This window comes from Protopterus annectens, chromosome 1.part0 (assembly GCF_019279795.1).
Source record: "Protopterus annectens isolate FY-2018-M chromosome 1.part0, PAN1.0, whole genome shotgun sequence".
Classification (NCBI taxonomy): Eukaryota; Metazoa; Chordata; order Ceratodontiformes; family Protopteridae; genus Protopterus; species Protopterus annectens.
Window position 1 is genome coordinate 1,210,469,384 of NC_056725.1, and position 23,102 is coordinate 1,210,492,485.

Here is a 23,102-nt window from a genome sequence, read left to right on the forward strand (position 1 = left end):
CCTGATGAATCTGGGCATCTTGAGACAATGCAGCAATTGCCTCATGTACACAGACAACCCTCTCCTCCTACCACCCAACACTGCAACCTGTGAGAGATGCACTTATATAGCCAAACTGGAAGCAAAGCTCTCTTTACCAAAGATAGGCCTAGACAGTCAAGAGGAGAAGGTAAACACTTGCACCGCACCACACTCATCACATAGTCCCTCATAACTTACCCCACCAAAACACACACATAGAACCACAAAACACACAGCTACATTCATGGAGGCTCTCTGTCCAAACTACAGAGACCTCCAAAGCAGAAATGCAAGCAACCCCCCCCCCCCAACACAACCCAAATGACATATAGTCCACATACTCAGTGTGCCACTCAACTACAGCCCATAAGGCATAACGTACCCAACACTCTAGTCATTGGTGACTCTATAGTCAGGCACACTGATGTTTCACTCACCAGCTAAACAAGGAAAAAGTTACTGTCAGCCGCCTGTCAGGTGCCAGGATCCGCCACATAACGCATGCGCTCAGGTCACTCTACAACAAGTACAAATATGGCTCTGTCATTGTCCATGTTGGTGTGAATGACCTGAGATGTACTTCCCTGGACTACATGAAAAGAGACATGGAGGAGCTCTCTGATCTTGTAGCCCAGGCCGGTATGACCCTAGCCCTGAGTAGCATCCTGCCATCACCCAGAATGACACCACAGTACAAAGGCAAAATGATTGACTTTAACAATTGGCTAAGCTTCTGGTGTCATTCTAAGGGAATCCAGTATCTGTCTGCCTGGGATGACATGATCGACAGACCACGCTGCTTTGCCAGAGATGGCCTGCACCTGTTGCCCTTGGGATTCCGGATACTGGCAAAGGCTCTTGCCACCCCTATAGTGCCTTTTTTAGGCAAGGTTCAAATGACAAATTCATCACCGTAACAGGTACAAGCAAGCAAAATCTGAGGGTAATGCTACTCAATGCTAGAAGTCTAAACCTCAAAATGCACTCACTCGAGGCACTCCTCAAAATGGAGAACATTGACATCTGTGCAGTGACAGAGACCTGGTTCAAGGCTCCAGAGAGCACCCCTGCATTACCAGGCTATAATTCATACCACATCTTTCAGCCACCAAACCCAGACCGAAACACTAAAGGTGGAAGCATGTCCATATTCATTAAGGATATCCACACCTCCAAGCTAGTTGCTCAGCATAATGCGTCCGAGATTATCCAAGTTCAACTAACTCTGGGCAAAACCGCAATCCAGATTGTAGCTTGCTACAGACCCCCCACCATACCCCAGGATTCCCACTCCTCTTTTCTTGATACACCAGAAAATATTAAAGTACAACCCAACACTCTAATAATGGGTGATTTCAACTACCCTACCATTAACTGGGAACACTAGTCATGTACCAACTCTTTTGCTCAACGTTTTCTGGAAATCATCAATTCCAACGCTTTGGATCAACTTATCCACACCCCCAACAGAGGCAGCAATATCCTAGACCTGGTCATCACCAACATGGGTGACCAGTGTTCCACACCAGAGGTCAGCTCCTCGTTGGTCAGATCCGACCACAAGCTAATCACCCTAGACATCCACATCCTGCTCCCACCCCCCTTTAGGAAAACAACCGTAAAACATTTCTCCAAAGCCAACTTCACGCTTCTTAAGACAGAAGTGGCAAACTTCATGACACCCATGCAGATGGACAATAGAGGTACGACTGCTGAATCCTACACAAATGCACTTTATAAGCACTTACACGAGTGCATGGATCGTGCTATCCCTAACAGAACCAAGATGCTATCCTCCAAAAAAAGGAATCCAATCTGGTGGTCTTCTGCCATAAACAAACTCTACAACAGAAGAAAGAAACTGTTGCAAAAGAGTAAAATCCCGCGATTGGAGGAACTCCTGGTCAGCCTCAGTAAGAAGCTGAGATCCCTCATAAAATCCTCCAAAGCTAGTTATGAAAACAAAATTGCCACTGATTCTAAAGACAACCACAAAGCATTCTATAGCTATGTTAAAAATCTCAATGGCAACACTCAGATCTGCTCTGAGTTACAGCACAATGACACTAAATATACAGAACCAACTGATATTGCCAACATCCTGGCAGATAGGTTCAGTGCTAACTTTAGCCCCCCTCACTCCCTAAAGGGCCTATCTTTATACAGGAAGAATGCAAAGTTTCTGTAATCACGGCTGCACAGGTAAAAACTTCACTCTCCAAAGCCAAGAACACAGCATCCATGGGACCTGACAACATCCCAGGCTGCCTTCTACATGAACTACAGAATGAACTCACGCTTTGTGCCCATTGAATGGTGCACCGTGACAGTTATCCCACTCCACAAAGGGGGGGGGGGGCCACAACAGACCCCGGGAACTACTGCCCCATTAGCCTGACGAGCCTCGTCTGCAAGGCCATGGAATGTATCATCATGGAACTCATAAACAAAGACATTGGAGATCTCCAAACCCTGGACCCCACACAGTTTGGGTTTGTAAAAGGCAGATCATGTCTTCTAAACCTGATAGACTTCTTTGAAGTAGTCACCAAGGCCATGGATGAGGGTAAGGTGGTTCACACAGCCCATCTAGATCTCGCCAAGGAGTTCAACACCATCCCCCCACTCTGGAATTATAGATAAACTCACTAAACTAGGTATAAATCCCTATGTCACAAGATGGGTTGCCAACTGGCTTACTGAAAGAACCCACACTGTGAAAGTAGCAGACTCCAAATCAGACTTTAGACCAGTGACAAGTGAAGTACCACAGGGTTCAGTCCTGGGTCCTCTCCTGTTTGGTATCTACTTCTCTGAAGTACAGGCTAACACAGAAGGTCTTTGGCTAACTAAATTCGCAGATGACTGCAAACTAGGAGCCATAATTGAAACTCCTAATGATGTAGACATCCTACAAAAGGGCCTCACTGAGACAGATGCCTGGTGTCAAAGACATGGTCTCAAGCTCAATGCCAAAAAGTGCTTTGTCATCCCCTTTGGTAAAAATTCTGTACCTATGAACTACCACATAGGCGGTAGTCTACTTAACACTGAAAGTGTGATAAGAGACCTTGGGACACAGGTGGACAGTAGTCTCTCCTTTGATAATCACATCGCCAAAGTGGTCAGGAAATCCTTCTACGTGGCACACCTCATCACAAAAGGTTTCTCATCCAGAAAAAAAGAAGTCATTGTTCCCCTCTACTCATCAATCATTAGACCCATTATAGAGTACAATGCCCCTTTTGGTATGTACCTCACAAGACATCTACAACAACTGGAAAGGCCGCAAAAATACCTCACAAAGAGGATTACTGGCCTCAAACAGATGCCTTACGCAGACCATCTCAAAAAAACTCCAGCTTTACTCCGTCGCATATCGCCTACTCAGAGGCGATCTCTGCCTAACATATAAAGCTATGTCAAACCCAGAGCTGTTGGACATGCTCCACTTAAAGAAATCCCAATTCCTCCGAGCTACACGCTCTAGGGACCTAAACCTTGTCACCACAATAAACAGAACATGCTGGAGGGATAGATTCCTGTCCCAGAGACTTCCCATACTCTGGAACAGACTACCTATCTATGTCAAACAGAGCTCCTCATTAGCGCTCTTCAAGAAAAATCTTGATGATTGGATGGGTAATAGGAAATTCACCCCAGGGATCACTTCTGTGGTTCTGCTTGACAGGGCCACAGGAAAATAATTTTCTTAGGTGGCGAAAGCCAGGGTACATTTTTGGCTAGGCTTGTATAGGCCCTAGGGCCAATAGCCTAGTACCTACCTATGAACCTATAAACGTAACTGTCTGTGAACATCCAGCAAATGAAGTTTATATTCTCCTTTGTTCTGGAAATTAGGGAAAAAGACAGGCAAATTAATGGACTGATTAATGTTCATCTCAGAAGCAACTTTAGGGAGAAAGGATGGATTAGTCCTGAGAGATACCCTATCCTTATGAAACACAAGGTATGAAGGTTTGAAACAGAGAGCCTGAAGCTCCGACACTCTCCTGGCTGAAGTAATTGCTACCAAAAAGGCCGTCTTCCATGACAAGAACTTCAGATCAATGGAAGCTGCGGGTTCAAAGGGAGGTGCAACTAACGCCTGAAGAACTAAGGTCAGATCCCACAGTGGGGGTGAATTTCTAACAGGGGGTCTCAAAAGAAAAGTGCCTTTTAGAAAGGTCTTATAAATTCTGGCAGCAGCAAGAGAACCAAAGTTGTCCCCAATATGAAAATGGGAAATGGCAGCCAGCTGGATCTTCACAGTCAATGAGCTGGCCCCTTGCTGAAAAATATGAGGCAAGAATTCCAGTACTGCTGAAATAGGAGCAGTGAAAGGATCCAAGTTCTTTTGTGAAGCCCAAATTGAAAAATGTTTCCATTTGCTACTGTAAATCTTCCTGGTAGAGGGTTTATATGCCGCCACCAGGATAGACTTGACTCGGGAAGAGATACTGGGATGAGACCAGAATGGGGCTATGAGGATAATCTTGCTCCCCAACCGGCGAAATTTCTGCATAAGTGGAAGTGGAGGATATGCATAAAGAAGACCGGGTGGCCAAGCATGGACTAGAGCGTCTCTGGGGGCTTCTCCCAAAGGAGGAATTAGAGTGAAAAACTCGCTGCACTTTGCGTTGGAAGGCGATGCAAAGAGATCGCAGCAAGGCTGACCCCACTTGAGGAAGAAATGTTCCACTACACAAGGATTCATAGACCACTCGTAAGCAGAGAGGATAGTTCTGCTCAATTTGTCCGCCAGTATGTTTGACTGACCCGGAATGTGCGTTGCTAGCAGGAAGCGGTTGGTGGAGATCGCCCATTCCTAAACTCTCATGGCTTCCCTGTTTGTTGATATACCAGACCACTGACATATTGTCTGACTGGATAGCAATAGTCCCCCGAGGAGGAAAGGCATAGAGGGCCTGCAATGCCAAAAGGACCGCCCTCATCTCCAGGACATTTATATGCAGTATGGTCTTGGTCTGAGTCCACATGCCTTGGACAGTCCTGCCCGCACAATACCCCCCCACCCTAGATGGGAGGCATCCGTGGTCACTGTGGCCTGGGGTGGTGACATAACAAAAGGTCGTCCTTTTCGAAAGGCTCAGGATTGAAGCCACCACATGAGGGAGTTCCTGCAAACCCTGCTGAGGGGAATCGGGAAGTCTAGAGGGTGGTGTAGAATAGACCACTGGACTTGCAACGTCTACTGTAGAACCCTCATGTGCAGATGAGCATAAGGAATCAGATTGATTGCTGCCGCCATGGACCCCAAAGCTCTCAGGACTAATTCTGCTCGAGCCGGAGACTGAAAGAGGGCTAGCACATGCAGAGTCATGCTGTGAAGTCTGTCTGACGTTAGGAAGGCCCTGGCCTGGAGGGTATCTATCCTGGCCCCTATGAAGTCTAACACTTGAACAGGCTGGAGGAAAGACTTCTTGACATTTATGGTTATCCCCAACTGGGGTGACATCCGGAGGAAGAAATCCCTGGCTAGAGAAAGTAGATGCCTGGTGGGGGCGATGAGGAGCCAGTCTAGGTATGGGAAGACCTGTATGCCCTGGAGCCTCAGGTGGGCCACTACAACTGCCATGACCTTGGTGAACACCCTGGGGGCTGTGGTGAGACTGAATGGTAGGACCCTGAACTGGTAATGACTGGCCCCTAGCCGAAAGCAGAGAAACCTCCTGGACCGTCTTTCCATGAGAATATGGTAGTACGCATCTTTGAGGGCTATGGAGCACATCTAGTCCTCCTCCTGCAAGAGGGGCAGGATGGATTGAATCGTGACCATCTGGAATTTCTCCTTGGCAACGAAAAGGTTCATTGTTGACAGGTCGAGATTCGGCGTTAAGTCTCCCGTCTTTGTTGACACCAGAAAGAACCTGGAGTTGATGCCTGATCTGGACTGGTCTGGGGGCACATGCTGGATGGCTCTTTTTTCTAACAGCTTTTTTATTTCCAAAGCCGCGGCCTCCCGTTGAGTGGGTGGGACATCTGGGAGGTGTCTTGAGTGAGGGGGCTTGTTGATGAAGGGGATTGACTAGCCTCTGGATATTATCTGAAGCACCCAGCGATCTGTCGTGATGGACGCCCATTGAACCTGGTGCCTCAAAAAATGCCCCCCAACTGCCTCCAGAGAGGAGCAGTTGGGCAACCCCTCAGAGCTGCTGCACAGGTCAGTCAGAAAAGGGTTCCCATGACCCAAAGTTCTTTGGTCCCCCTCTGCCTCTGGGGGAGAAGGAGTCCTGAGCATTCCAGGCCTGCTGAGATTTCCAGAACCACATCTTCTTCTGCCCTTGCTGGTTCCTACAGAAGGACCTTTGAGGGGTAGAGACGCGTATTCCAATGGCTGACAGCATTTTCCCGTCTTTCTCGCTCTGGACCAGCGTCTCACGGACGGTCTTCCCGAAGAGGGTTGACCCGTCAAAGGGTGCATTCGTGAAGGAAGCCTTGAAGGGTTCCGAGAAATTGCAAGGTCGAAGCCAGGCATGATGCCTTAAGGCGATACCGGACCCGCTAGCTCTAGCGGCTCCTTCCGTGGCATGGGAAAGTAGCCACATAGAAGTATTGGACACTGACTTGAGAGTGGCCATTCGAGCTGAGAAAGTCCATTTATCCTCGGCCGACATGGACTCTGGAGAAGACTCAGTGTACTCTTTGACCAGGTCTCGCTGCAGTCTGATTACATGGACCAAGTAATTTAGCGCCCTTATAGAAAATGTAGCTGAAGCAAAAGTCTGCTTTCCAATGCGGTCCATTGCCCGAGAGGGAGACGGACCGAAGAACTTTCCTGGGAGAGTTCCTTTTTGGTGGCCGCCGCCACCACCATGGCATCAACTGGGGAACCATTGCTCCATGAAGCTCTGTCTGCAGGGGGACAGGAACCTTATCGGGCCTTTTCGGTATCGGCTCTACAGTGTCCGGCTCCTTCCACGCCCAGGGTGGTCGGCTGGGGGGGATACCCAAGAGGAAGATGGGCCTGTGTGGAATGCCTCCAGGAATACCGACTCATCTGAAGAGGGTTTTTGGGCAGACTATTCCCCCTTTGGCGGAGTATTTCCATAATATCTCCAATGGAGACATCGTCAGGGGGTGCTTTGGGGGAACCCTCCCCTTCCTCCAAATTGGTATACTCGGTGAGGGACTCATGGGAGTCAAAGTGCCTCCTTTTGCACAGGCGTTTGTGACGGACCTCCTCGGGGGGACTATCCGAGGAGGGCTCACCCACGGATTCATGTTCTTCTAGGGGAACTGGCTGGGGCATCAATGACACGGGCTGTCCCTGGGGGGACTGGATGATGGAGGACAAACTGAGCTGTGAGGGAGCTGGGGCGGACCCTGAGGAAAGAGTGAGGGGTCTTGATCCTCTAGAGAGAACCCTCTCCACCACGTCTAATGCTGAAGGGGAACCGGCCTCTCTAAGACAGGTGGCAGGGGCCCTCAGATCCGACGAGGGGATCGGTGCCGGAGCCAAAGCAATCAGACCCGAGAGGATGGTGTGCTCCGACCACAAAGGAGCCGAAGACACACTCACACCCCCAGATCTGACGCCCAGCTCTCGGCTCCGAAAGTGGATCCGATAAGCTCGAGGGCATGGCCGGCGTCGAGGTAGTAATAACCATCAGCTCTGACCTCCTGGCTCCGGGGCTCCTCAGGTCTGAAGACTCTGAAATCCGGTGGTGGATAGGAGAAGGAGCTATTGGGGTGAACAGTGGAGCTGAACTCCCCCCCAGAGGGGGGGGGGCAGCAACGCTCCCATCTGCTGCTGAGTTTGCAAGAATCGACGCATCATCCGGTCCATATCTGCCTCCGAAATGCTTCAAGTAGACCCGGAGGAAGCCGCCGACACCGGCCGGGAGGGCTGACGCGACGATGACCTTGAGGTCTCCTCCTCCAGCTCTGGGGAGAAATGTGGCAAACGGAACTGTGGGGAGGAAGGCTTGGACACTCTTAGTGGAGAAGAGACCACCTTCGCAGGAGGGGCCGAGGGGTCCAATTCGGCTTGCCGTTTACAGCTTCTTTCTCTCTCTCTCCCTTCTCTCTATTTTAGCTTTTGTGGCCTCTCGTTTTACCTGAGACAAGGAGGGAGGGTGAGTCCTAGACAGGGGAAGAGGGCCAGTCAGCTGGGCAGCCGCAGCCGCGGCTGTCACTACCAAGAGGGAAGGAGAAAAAGCTGATTCAGCGGGTAGAAGACCCACCAGAATCAGCTTGTTCCTTCTATCCCTTAAGACTCGAGGGTTAAAGGCCGCACAAATCTGGCAGGCAAAGAAAGGTGCATAACACCCAAGCAAATCACACGCTGAGTGTGACCATCCACTGGTGACAGCTTATGGCCACACTCAGAGCATTTGGAAAAGGTCACTTTGTGACTTTCAGCCATACCAGAGACACACACACAGCCACACATGCGCACCTGAAAGAGGGGAAAAAAAAGGGCCTACAAAGGGATGAGAAACTACCAAAGGTAAAGGGGAAATAAAGGTTAAGTAGAAAGAACACCTGTAGAAAGGTATTAAAATACACCCACACACCAAGTAAAGAAGACTAAAAGAGAAGTTTGAAGTAAAATATTGTTAAACTTGCCTGGAGCTCTAAGAATCCTGTGCTTGGCAAAGCCATGGCAAACAAGATCTGGGGACTGGAAGGAGGTTGCAGTGTAGTATGGGTAAGGGGAGGAGCTTGGAGCTCGGATCTTTTTGCTTGGTATGTTGCCGGCTAGGATCCGTGTCGGATCCGTAACCCACAGGTTGCTGATCATATGAAGTTAACTACTTCAGATCAACAATTTTATGAGAAACAGACCAAAAACATGAGGCAAAACTCTGGCCATTCTGCGAAAATGTAGACAGTTGAGACAAATGCTCTGAAAGATTGCCCACCCCAGACAGCATTGTTTTATTTGAAATATAATATAATATACACAGAAGTTCTGAATATGCATAACAGATGGGTTTGCAGTTTGTCTGATCTGCTGAAAAGGTACATGTCTGTTATTAAAAGTGGCAATTATATTCATGTTTTTTTATTAATATATATTTTGGAGTACAGTTAACTCTTGTCAAATAGTCAGTTTGTTGATACAGTCTATGGCTGTGGAAATAGACTAAAAGCACCCTTTGTCAAGTGCTGGAGGTGTTGAAAGGAGAATAATTACATTTTGTGGTTACAGTAAGTGTGGGATTGGGTTTTAATGCCAAATAAAATCTACTGCACGTTTCAGCACATATCTCTCAGCCTTGGGGCATTAAACATCATTGCTATGACTCTTAAAATCATAACAGAGGGTAAGAAAGAGAACTTTCTTATTTTTCACATTAGAAGTTCTGCCTATGTTAGACCCTATAAAGTAAGTGGTAGTTAATCTTTGTACAGGTTTAGTTTATTTATTTAACAATGTATGCCTGTATAACCAGGTCTGACTTTATAAGAAAATCAGCAAATCTAGGAAGAGCAAAGTTAAATCTGAGGGCCAGATTAATTTATTTATTTAACATTTGTTTACTGGGAAAGTCCAACTTGGAACAAAGCCAATTTTCAGTGGAAACCCATGGAGAAGCACTCCAGATACATGTCTTTGTAATCACAGCACTGTGTCAGAATCAAAGCAACTGAGAGGTATGTTTCAGCATTAAGTGTGTTTTTTTTTAGCAAGTATGTTTTTCATGATTATTTTATTAATTTTGGTTTTGTTTTACTGGGTTTGTCTGATTGTGCTTAATGAAAATCTCCCTTTTTAATGGAGGCCCAGGGAGAAAAGCTTCAACATAATGCAATACTGTTGATTGAAAGACCGTGGTGCATTTTCTGCTCTTTCAGCTTTGGTCGTGGCTGAAGAGTCAATAGACCAGTCCACTAACCTGGTGAACAAAAATTAAATTAATAAATAATAAACATTCAGTAATATACATGAACAGCCCTTGTCACTGAAATAAACAAGCAAAGAACTCAGGAGCTTACTAGAATCCATCAGTCGAATTTGAGGTTAAATAGCTACCCAAGCCAAAGACAATCACAAGGCATTTTTTTAGTTATGTTTGAAATTTCAAAAGCACACAATGCAGCAATACGCTGAGCTGATTGTGCATGATGTTACCTACACTGAGGCTCAAGATATAGCAAACCTGATGGCCGATAAATTTAGTTCTAACTTTACCACTGTCTCCCCTCTATCTGTCCCCTCAACATATACTTGAAAGTGGCTCATCTCCAGCTATTACGCAAAACCAAGTACTAAAAGTGCTATCAAAAGCTAGAAATACTGCATCAATGGGTCCTGACAATAACCCTGGATGCATCTTAAATAGCAGAAGCATATTTTAGCTACACCCCTACCACCACTATTCAATCTCAGCTTCCATACAGATTTTGTACCAAGTGAATGGAGAACAGCTACAGTTGTTCTCCTGCTTAAGGGAGGACCTTCCACAGACCCAGACAATTAAAGACCCAAAAGTCTGCCCAGCCTCATATGCAAAGTCATGGAAAGACTTATCATGGAATTAATCAATCAAGACATAAAGAACCTTCGAACCCTGGACTTGTCTCAGTTTGGATTTGTCAAGGGCAGGTCATGCTTGCATAAACTGGTGGATTTTTTGAAAGGTCATCAACGTAATGGATGAAGGTAAAATGGTACACACAAAACCTGGCCAAAGCTTTCGACACAATTTCCCATTCAGGCATAGTAGAAAAGCAAAATAAACTGGAAGTAAACCCCTATGTTACCCGCTGGTTTGTCAACTGGCTCACAGATAGGATGTAGATAACCAAAATAAGAGAAGTTACTTCCACAAAGAGACCAGTCACCAGTGGAGTCCCCAGGGTTCTGTGCTAGGACCTCTCCTGTTTAGCATCTATTTTTTTGAAGTAAAAGCGAATACCAAAGGGCTCTCATTGACTACGTCTGCAGATGACTGCAATCTAGGAGCAATCTCTGAATCCTCAAATGACTCAGCCATCCTGCAGGAAGGTTTGTCCCACATAAATAACTGGTGCCAAAATCATGGACTGAAACTAAATTAAAAAAAAATGCATTACTGTATCCTTTGGGAAGTCATCTATCCCAGGGAACTACCACATTGACAATACACCCCTAAAATTACCCAGCTGTTTAGGATTTGGGAAGTTATGTGGACAGTGACCTAACTTTTGACAAACATGTGTCTATTGCTGTAAGAAAGTCCTTCTATATTGTACAGCTTATAAACAGAGAGATTGTGTCTAGATCTAGAGATGTCATTGTCTCCCTTTACTCAGCCTTCATTAGACCAGTCATTGAATATAATGCCTCTTTGGCATGTATCTGTCCAGACACATGCTGTAACTGGAATATACACAGAGATACCTTACTAGAGATAAGAGACCTAAACAGCATGTCCTACATGGACCAACTCAAAGCCCTGTTCACTATACTCAGTATCCTACAGACTGCTAAGAGGTGACCTGTGTCTGGCATACAAGGCATCCTCTGACCCATTACTGATAGATTTACTGCACATCAACAAGTCAAATGGCATCATACTCGGACTAGGGAATAAACCTATTGTGCAACATCAACAGAATGGTTTGGAAGGACAGGTATATCACATAGAGGATACATCTGTTGTGTAACAGACACTCCAAACATAGGATCATAGGAGGTTACTAGGCTAATGGCCCCAGGGCCCTTACAAGCCTAGCCAAGTTCAACCCATGTTCCCAAGGTTGTCTGGTTCAAGCAGACACTAAAATCAGCACCTGTTGCACCTGCCCAAGAGGGACACAGGTGGAACCTCGCCCCAGAGTGAATTTCTGGTTACCCATCCAGTCGTCCAAACTGTGCTTAAATAGGGCCAACAAGGAGCTTTGCTTAACACAAATAGGAAGCTTGCTCCAAAAGTGGGGAAACGTCTGTGAGACAAATCTGTCTCTCCAGCAAGTTCTGTTGATGTCACATACCAGGTTAAGGTCCTCTGAGCGAGTAACCTGTGTGCCATTTGACTTGCGAATGTGCATCATTTCCATCAAAGCTGGATCAGAGATTGCTCTATATGCAAAACACAGGTTGCCTCTGATCAGTCTGCATGACACAGAGTAAAGTGACATGATTTCAGTCTGTCCACATAAGACAGATCTTGAAGACCCCAAATTTTATTCATAAGGAACCTTTGTGGTCTGTCCAATTACTGCAGGTGTTTGGAAAAGAATATACCAAAGGGAGCATTGTCATATCTCTCAACCTCTTAGTGCAAGAAATCTGGGCAAAGGTAAAAAAATGGGGGTATAAAGTCCTAAAAATAAGGACATATTTTAAATATTGCCCTTACAAAGTTAGAAAGTTGCTAGAGTAACAGGGTTTGTTTTAACATACATTTTCTGAAGAATATGAAGTCTGAAACTCAAATGTACGTCATTATTTAGTGGCTTTAATCTTCAGATAATCCCACTGATTTTCCAGAAAACCACAAATTTTATGAGGAACAGACCAAAAATATGAGCCAAAAATCTGGACAGTTGAGAGGTATGAATTATTGGCCTGATGAGGGAAGACTACAGGGGGGTTGTAACCTCTTTTTTCTGGAGGCAATGCCCTTACTTGTGAGATGAGAAATCTAAAATGCCATTCTTACTACTGTGGAGACATGGTGATCAAAGTTAAGGTTGCTGCCAACCTGTGTGCCCAGATCTTTCACTACTGACTGAGTGCTTAGGATATTGCTATTGATGTGGCCGAAGGGGATGATAATGCATTTTTTTGCATTAAGTTTAAGACCATGACTTTGGTACCAGCCATTAGTCTGCGTAAGACCTTCTTGCAGGATGCTGATATCGCTAGGGGTTTCAATGATCGCTCCAAGTTTGCAGTCATCAGAAAAATTTGTCAGCCACAGTCCTTTAATTTTAACCTGTACTTCAGAGAAGTAGATTTCAAAGATTAAGCAACCCAGAACTGATACCTGTGGAATACCACTGGTTATGGGTCTGCTGGAGGAGATGGAGTCCCCTATTTTAACTGTATGAGTTCTATCAGTGAGCCAATTTGCAACCCACCTGAAAATATATGGGTTGATACCCATTTTGGTGAGTTTATCAATGACACCTGAGTGAGGGATTGTGTCAAAGGCTTTGGCTAAGTCTAGGTAGGCTGTATGCACAGATTTGCCCTGGTCTAGGGCTTTGGTGACTGTCTTGAAGAAGTGCACCAAATTTAACAGCCATGATCTCCCTTGACAAAGCCAAATTGGGTAGGGTCAAGCATTTGGAGATTTCCTATATCTTTGTTAATAAGGTCCAAGATGATTCATTACATGGTCTTGCAGATAAGGCTGGTCAGACTAGTTGGTATATAGTTCCAGGGGTCCATGGATGCACCCCCTTTGTGCAAAGGGATGACAGTAGCTGTTTTCCATTCCACTTGGACAAAACCAATGTTTAAGCTGTGATTTAAAAGTGTGCTCAATGGTGATGCTAATTCCTGTTTTAACCCATGTAGAATGCAGCTTGGGATGTTGTCTGCTCCCATAAACTTCACACCCCTGTGCCTGCCACACATACTCCATGACATCCCTACCATTTGCCCCCTACATTGCATCTCTAAACAGCAGATTGTAAATGCCCTCTCTAAGGCCAAAAACACAGCATCTATGGGACCTGATATCCCTGGCTGCATCCTACACGAACTCCAACAAGAATTAGAAACATCATTGGGTACTCTTTTCAATCATAGTCTAAGCACTGGCTTCAACCCAGCTGAAATGGAAAATGGCCACTGTTATTCCCTTGCACCAAGATGGTGCTTCCACTGTCCCTCGGAACATTAGACCTACTAGCCTGACCAGCCTTATCTGCAAGGCCATGGAGCAAATCTTTGCGGACCTTATCAACAAAGCTATAGGTAATCTCCAACCACTTGACCCTACTCAGTTTGGATTTGTCAAAGGGAGATCATGCCTGTTAAACCAAGTGGACTTCTTCTAGACAGTCACCAAGGCCCTGGATGAGGGGAAATCTGTGCATAAAGCCTACCTAGAGTTGCCCAAGACTTTTGACACTATCCTCTACTCAGGCATCATTGACAAACTCACCCAGCTAGGTATCAACCCTTATATCTTTAGATGCGTCACTAACTGGCTCACTGATAGAACAAATATAGTCAAAATAGGGGAATCCACCTCCAACAGCAGACCTGTAACCAGTGATGTTCCACAGGGATCAGCCTGGGACCTCTGCTGTTTGTAATCTATTTCTCCAAAGTACAAGCAAAACTAAAGGTCTGTGGCTGACATATTCTGCTGATGAGTGCAAACTGGGAGCTATCATAGAATCTCCAAATGATGTCAACATCCTGCAAGAGGGTCTAACACAAACAAATGATTGGTGCTAAAGTCATGGCCTTAAACTCAATGCAAAAAAATGTATTATCATCCCTTTCGGTACGAGTGATGTTCCTTCTAACTACCACATCAATAGCAACACCCCAAGTATGCAGTCAGTGGTGACAGACCTGGGCACACAGGTTGACAGCAGTCTTACCTTTGATCACCATGTCTCCACAGTGGTAAGAAGGGCATTTTATATTGCTCATCTCATAAGTAAGGGCATTGCCTGCAGAAAAAAATAAATTATATTCTCCCTATACTCTTCCCTTATCAGGCCAATAATTGAGTACAACTCCCCTTTGGTATAAACCTTTCCAAACACCTGCAGCAACTGGAGAAACCACAAAGGTTTCTCACAAGGAAAAGTCAAGGTCTTCAACATCTGTCCTATGTGGATCATCTGAAATCACTGTCACTTTATTCTGTTTCATACAGATTGCTTAGAGGTGATCTCTGCCTTGCATACAAGACTATCTTGGACCCTGCTTTACTGGAAATGCTGCATATCTGCAAGTCAAATGGCACACGGGTTACTCGCTCTAAAGACCTTAACCTGGTATGTGACATTAATAGAACCGGCTGGAGTGACAGATTTGTCTCCCAGAGGTTACCACACCACACATTTGGTACAGACTCCCACTTCATGTCAAACAGAGCACCTCACTGGCCTTCTTCAAACACAATCTGGACGACTGGATGGGTAACTGTAAATTCACCTCGGGGGTTCCACCTGTGTCCCTCTTGGACATGGGCATTAGGTACTGATCATGGAAATACGGATAGAACTTGGCTAGGCTTGTAAGTGCCCCAGGGCCATTAGCCTAGTAATTTCCCATGATCCTATAGCAAACTGAAAACAAGTTCATAGTTACTAGGCATCTCATCCAAAGGAGGATGTATTCAGGACTTCAGCACCCCAACTCCTGAAAATGCAACACAGTATCAGCAATCCATCTATATGCTGTGGCAGTAGAACCCACAGCCTTCTGCATTAAAACACAAGTATGCTACCTGTTGTGCTACTAACACTGTTTTAAAATTCTGTACCACAATAGTGATACCATTTGCTAGCTAGCTAAACAAAACAGTTGCACATTATAAATAGACTTAGCATGAGCAGCAGCAAACTTCTCTTCCCTTGAAGCTCACAATTCCTTGAAAAGGCACTTGAAACTAAATTCCTTGAAAAATGCAGCATGGTAGTTGGGGTAGAGAGAATTCAAGCTCTTGTTTCCTGTGGCTAAGGTACAGGGTTTGAGCCTAAACAAATTACTAACCACCTGCTAACCCTAACTAGGGCATCTCACTCTCTCACTCACACACCTCAATCTCTTGGTGCAAGAAAGCTGGACAAAGCCTAAAATAAATAGGGACAAACTATAAATATTGCTCTCAAGAATTTATAAAATTGCTAGAATAACAGGATTTGTGTTAGTATGCATTTTTCCAATTTAAAGCATTATACATCTAAAACTCAAATGTCTGTCATATTTAGCAAATTCAATCCTTTTTATGAGGAAAAGATTAACATATGGGGAAAAATCTGGACATTCTGCAAAAACCTGGACGGTTGAGGGGTATTCTACCTACGTCTCTCACACACACACACACACACACACACACACACACACACACACACACACACACACACACACACACACACACACACACACACAAACCTACCTGCCTCACTCCCTCTTACAAACACACACACACACACCTACCTGCCTCACTCCCTCTTACACACACACACACACACACACACACACACACACACACACACACACACACACACACACACACACACACACACACACACACACCATACATCTCAACCTCTTCAGCACAAGAAGTATGGACAAAGCCTGTCATAATGGGGGGGATGGCTAAAACTAAGGACGCATTTTAAATATTGCTCTTATAAATTTAGAAAGCTGATAGAACAAGTTTTGCATTACTACGACTTGGCTAAAGCATATTAAGTCTAAAGCTCAAATGTTTGCCATTATTTTCTGACTTCAGTCCTCAATGATTTACCAAGGATTTGCCAGAAAAACACCATTTTTTGAGAAACAGACCAAATAAGGCAAAAATCTGGACATTCTGCGAAAATCTGGACATTTGACAACTACGCTCTCAACAGGCACCGCTTCTTATTCATGCCTTGATTTAAAAAAAAAAAAGTACCTTCAGGGTCTTTCAACAAGATCATCCGGATCAGCTCTGCAGTAATTTCTATTAGCTGGCAAAAGGGAGAGAAAGCATACCCATATAGTGACCAGCATAAACCCAGGACCTGTCTTACTTGGAGGGAACAGAACAGCTGTTTAAATTTCCTTCCAAGTTCTAACTGCTGGTGGAAAACACAGGGCAAGTGAGCAGCTGTTCAGCGTCAGCCACAAACATGGAAGTTATTCCTTCTTCTTATTCTTCTTTTATAAAAACTAAGGGCAAGCAGCTGCTTAGCCACAAAAGCGGAAATTAAGCTGCTCAGCCACAAACAGGGAAGTTTATTTCTTTTCTTTTTTTAATAAATTGTGAGTGAGAGGCGCAACTGTTTTGATTTACAAGGTTGGTTGTGGAACATGCCTGAAATCCAGGTGGGTGCAAGTGAGCTCACGAATCCCTAGAATTTATTTATTGTACAGTTCAGAAACACTGGTATAAAGCACTAGTGTACAACTCAGCATAAGTGTCTGGTCCATCAGTGGGGGGAGGGGCTATGAAGCTATTTATGCTATCATGTAAGAGGTTGTAATTGGCTTTGGAGAAGTTCCCCATAAAACACATAAATCCACATAAAACAAAGTTCATCCCTGTCTGTATTCTAGTACAACTTATATCTATGGATGGGAAACAGAAAATGTACCCCATAACTGACCCCTGTATTACTAATGGACAGAGTCAGCTCGTAAATGCTTTATCCCATGAATGGGTCCCCTTAAATTATCTACGGTATGTTCCCTGTGATTCACATTAGGGGTAATGTATAATTTACAGACCATGGGATGTATAAGCCCAGTATATAACCAAACGGGATAGGTTGTTTTGAGCACAAAAAGGGAAATTGGCTAGCCTTAAAATGGCCCTCAAGGGCAGCCAGACTAGTACTTACCTGTCAACCTAGTAAGTAATTTACATTAATAATTACACATACATTTACCAATTAGATTACATTCATATGAAAACAGAGACAACTATTACAGTATAAAATATTCTTAAAGATTAGCAGATGTTAAACACTGAGCATTGGAAAATGTGCACTAGTGAGTTTGTCAGGTAGATAAAAGATCATGTGATAAGTGCTTAGACATTCAAAGAAATGGAGATGAGGGAAGGAACTAGGTAGGGCAGAAAATGTTAATATTGTAGTTAAGAAGTTGAGTATAAAGCAGGTTTCAGGACCAAACAATGGCTATGGCTTGGAGGTGCTAGTAAAACTACTTAGGTATTTGTGAAGACTGGTTGTGGGGAATATGATTCTGAATGAAGAGAAATGTCTGACAATATAGCAAGCTGGAGATAACAGTGACATTTTTCTTGCAGATGTACAAAAACAGATCCATTGATTTGATAGATTAAGTTTTAGTTGTGTTTTAAATAAGTTTGCATTCTGAATGGATTTCAGTGGTACTGGGATGTGGTTCCATAGTTTAGCTACACCATTTAATGACAGAGAGTCACCCGTAATATTATATGATTTGGTTATAGTGAGCAGTGATTTTCCTCTAGAGGGTAAAATTCTATTGGGGGATAGTGTTGTATTATGTTGCTAAGGGCTGTGCAATTGTCTGGCTTATAGAGATCTGTGTATTGTATTTAGCTGAGAAAGAGCCGGGTGATGGGGTAGTTATATCCAGTTTAATTCTTTGAGGGCTAGGCAGTGGGGGTATTCTACTGTTATAGTTTACTGAAAACTAGGCTATTTTATTATAACACTGCACAAGTCTGGACATTTGCAAGACTTTAAAATTAGTGAACACTGATGCAGTTTATAGGAGAGATAGCAGTAAGAAAGCAGAGGCCATACATCTGGTTACGTCAGTGAGGTATGTTTTCACTCTGTGTAATGCACTTAGTTTTTGATAAGTTTTTTAACCACGTGTGATACATGGTGATCATATTTCAACTAGTCATCTGTGATGACAGCCAGTAATTTTGTGAGGTTAATTGTTCTATCAAGGTATTGTTGGCACGGATGTATTTTGGGGTGAAGAGCAATAATTTCGTTTTTTAGGGTTTAGAAGTAGTTTTGAACTATTTAGCCCTGTTTCAATCGATAAAATGGATCACCACATGTTGGCATCAATCTCCTGTATTTTGATGCTTGAGCACATCGATATTTCAACATAAACTAATTTTATGATATTGCAGCAAGATACGATTTGCCAACTTTGTAGTAGGTGTGTGTGTGTGTGTGTGTGTGTGTGTGTGTGTGTGTGTGCATGTGTGTGTGTGTGTGTGTGTGTGTGTGTGTGTGTGTGTGTGTGTGTGTGTGTGTGTGTGATATTATACTAACAAGTTGCATGTCACGCTGCCCTAATGCATGACTACAATAATTCTTGTCTTTGGTTCATTTTACTTACCTATTAAAAAAAGTTTTTATTTATTTTATTTGAGTTTGTTAATCGGGGTACAGCACTGATCATGAAAGACCAACTCCACTCTCAGACCAAAGAGAACTAAATACGGAAAGCAAAGAAATGCAGACATGTATGTACATTGCAGTATAGTAAGGTAATTATGATGTGTACACAGTACAGACAGAAGCAATCACTATATACAGTATGGAGAGGCATAGTTACACAAATGTGGGAATACATAAAAGTATATCTGTCTGTTTATCTATATATTTATATATGCAGAGAAAGAGTGAGAGAGTATACCCCAGTGTCGAAAGGTAAGTGATCAAGCACAAATTCTCGATCACCTGAAAGTCCCAAAAACAAAGAAAACACAGTATAAACATGTTTTTGCAGGGGCAAGTCCCTCCAGTAGCCTTCACAATCCTTGCTAACTATATATACCAACTGCAAGATTGCCATACAGTGGAGAAAGGGGAAAGTCCCTGATCCCCACTGTACAGCAATATCACACACATAAAAAAAAAGCGGCACATGCAATCATCTACCTTTCGATCTTACATGTACCAGCTTTTTTTCCTTCAATAATTTCTATGTCTGAATAACTGTAGCAAACCCGTGTGTGTGTGTCTCTCTCTCTCTTTCTCTCTCTCTATCTCTCTCTCTCTATATATATATATATATATATATATATATATAGATATATATATATCTGTGTAGACAGGTACACACTCACAGTTATGTACCATGAAGTCAGAGAGTCTTAGAGATGTAGCAAAAATCTTTATTTACTAACAGTGATCATATCTAAAACTTTAGGAAGAGAACCATCAGGGAACCAGGTGTGCCAACAGTACATCTGTATGGTAAATCATGAAGGCTTTATTCTTATTTTGAGTTGGTACATCTTGGAAGTAATACACGTCTGCTGTTTTACATGAGATTCATGTATTAAAATACCTTTCCTTAGAATTCCTTAATGAAGTACTGGATGGAAGACCACAGTGGAAAATATACTGCCTACCAGTAAATATTCATGGGAAATAAGTGAAAGGCCACCGGTAAACAGTTCATTAAGAAATGCAGTGGACGTGTAGTTTATTTTCACTGATGAAGCCGTTTTTTTAGAAATGGCAGTCATTAGGTCAAAGAAACTCTGGGCAGACCATGAACTCTGTATTATGTTTAACCAAGAATCAGTGACATGCAAGAAATCTCTGTGCACATGATACAAGGTTGTGTATGTTAAAAAATCTGTGTCTCACTACATCCGCTTAAAGGAAGCAGCCAGACCTAACTCATAGTTTTAATTTCAAAAATGCTTTGCACTCATTCGCTGTCAAAGCTTACTCCCGAGTACTACCACAAGAATATGAAAAACAATAATAATGCAAATTACTGTGAACAAAGAAATGCTGTAGTCATCAAGGCAGAAACAAAGCACTCTCTGTCCTGCCAAATTCTTATCATTAGATCTCTGGGGGAGTCGTTCACTGTCATTAACATTTTGTGCCTCACATACCAATGCAGAACAAGAACATCACTGATAACTCCATTTGTAGTCATGACTGCTAATCTCAGAATAAAATGACTTTGTAGCTGCCAAGTTAGTGGAAATATATTTTTTTAACAAGAAACATCTTTATTGCATTATTACTTATGACATAGGCAATCTTACATTCATAAAAATGAAAACAAACCATACTGACATATTTTTCCATTGCAAACATTACATATCACTTATAATCTTCTATACAGTCATTGTCAGTCAAACATTACATAGTTCAGTCAATTCCTAGTAAAACACCACACCTGTTGCTGTGCAGCAGAAGTAAAAAAAAAGCCAGCCAATATTCCACAAAGCACATGTTTATTCAAAAGTTAAGCGCTTTCGTTCCCAGGTTCTACAGAACTTCATAAGAACTTAAAATTCTCTGTTAAGACAATTATTTAAAGTCATTAGGGCCAAAATCGCACTGATTAGTAAAAGTTGCATGGTTTCCTTGGTGACCCAGATCTTTAGGATAGTCCCGACCTTTCACATAATCTTCAGTACCACTTTTAAATTTCTGAATTTTTTCACTGTAAAATGCTGTTACACGCAGAATCAACCTTAGTAAACATATGTGAATAGTTAGTTTCATAATGGCAGAATAGAAGGTCTTCACTGATAGGTTTGTCAACAGAGTCCAACTGGAGAGACATTTCTAGTTCAAGATGATTGCATTTTACCATGATTCAGGTCTATATTAGAACATCGAAGTTTCAGAACTTCTAATATCGACACCTACTAACCGAAAGCTGAAAATAGCGAAAATTAAGATAACCAAATTCTTTTCTAGGGAAAGAATTTGGTTGTCCGTTCCTGTCACTTTGCTATTTTTAGCTCTGCGGTGGAAAGTTACAGTCGGGTTCAGGTAAGTGTCCAATTGTGTGGACGTGAGGGTTAGGGTGGGATAGGTGAGTTAGGGCACAGGTCAGGTAAGTGTGTGAATGTGTGCACGTGAGGGTTAGGGTGGGATAGGTGAGTTAGGGCACGGGTGAGGTGTGTGTGCAATAGTGGCGGACCTTAGGGTTAGGGTTTGGGTTAAGGTAAGTGGGTAGATAGTGGTGTATGTACAGTTTAGTGTAGGTTTAGATGTCAAATTTTAGGTGCATGTGTGTGGATTGCTGTTTGTTTGGTGTGTTTGTGTTGTGCGTATGTGTTTTGGATCAGCAATTTTTTTCCCTAGTAAAAAATTTGCTGTTTTCAGTTTTCGGTCTTATCAGTTTTCGGTTAGTAGGTGTCGATATTAGAACATTTGAAGTTCTGAAACTTCAATGTTCTAATATAGACCCAATGATTCTCATAATATCCAGACACAATTAATCAAATACTTTGTATAATTCTTTCAACATGTCTGAATAACTGGCTGCACCATTTGGAAAGCGCCAGAGTCTTAAACCTTTAGGAACACAATGTGCCTCTATATTATTTAACAAATATGAATTTTCAAGTTGTAAATTTTTTGTACTTACAAAGCAGCGTCTTAAAAAACTTCAGCCTTTCACTTAAGGTTTGTGGATATTCTGTATTAACATTAACAACAGATGCTTCCAAACTAAAGTTAAAATGATTGTTTTCCATACATTACATTTGTAAGTAAAAGGAGAAATAATGGGGTCACGACCTAATATAACAGTTTGCTGGGTCAAAGGCAACCCACAATTATTCAAACCATTAGTAGAAGTGATACCACTTTGTGTGGAGTGTAAAAGTCCATTCGACAACTGGCTGGATTGTTACAGTAAAAAATCAGGTCTCCAATGGTTCTAAAATTTTCCATAGTAAGATTTCCATAATCTGCTGTCGCAAAAGATCCAGGAGAAGACATAATATCACGAACCAAGAACACGGACAGGTATAAACAACTACTAGTAAAACACAACACCTGCTGAAGTGCAGCAAAAGTAAAAAAAAGCCAGCCAATATTCCACAAAACACACATTTGTTTGAAAAATTAAGTGCTTTCATTCCCAAGTTGCAGAGAACTTCATCAGAACTTAAAATTCTCTGATAAGACCATTACTTAAATGCTAAAAAACAGGAAGTCATTTAATTAATAACAATCAAAACCAATTACATATAATTATTCTTCGAAATGTATTTCTTCTGCACATGCCAATCTCTTTATTTATTTAAAATTTGTTAATTGGGAAAGTCTGACTTGGAACAAAGCCAATTTTCAGCGGAGGCCCAGGGAGAAATGCTCCAGACGCATGTCTTTCTAATGTGGGAGGAAACCGGAGCACCCGGAAGAAACCCACACAAATGCAGGGAGGACATGCAGACTCCACACAGAAAACACTCCAGCTGAGAATCGAACCGGAAAACCTCTTGTTGTGAGGTGACAATGATACCGCTGCACCACTGCGCCGTCCGGGTCAAAGGGTCTTACTTTTGTTCCAGCAAGGAGAGCCATTATTACTAATACTTTAATTGATTTGAAAGTTTTTGTACAGAAGTTAAACTTGGCCTTGTGGTTTGGCAACAGTAATGAAAGAAGTATGTTTTCCAATAAACGTATTAGGCCAAGTACTTTTAATCCACCTCTTCAACAGGGTTTATTGCTCTTTGAAAAGGTATGTGAAT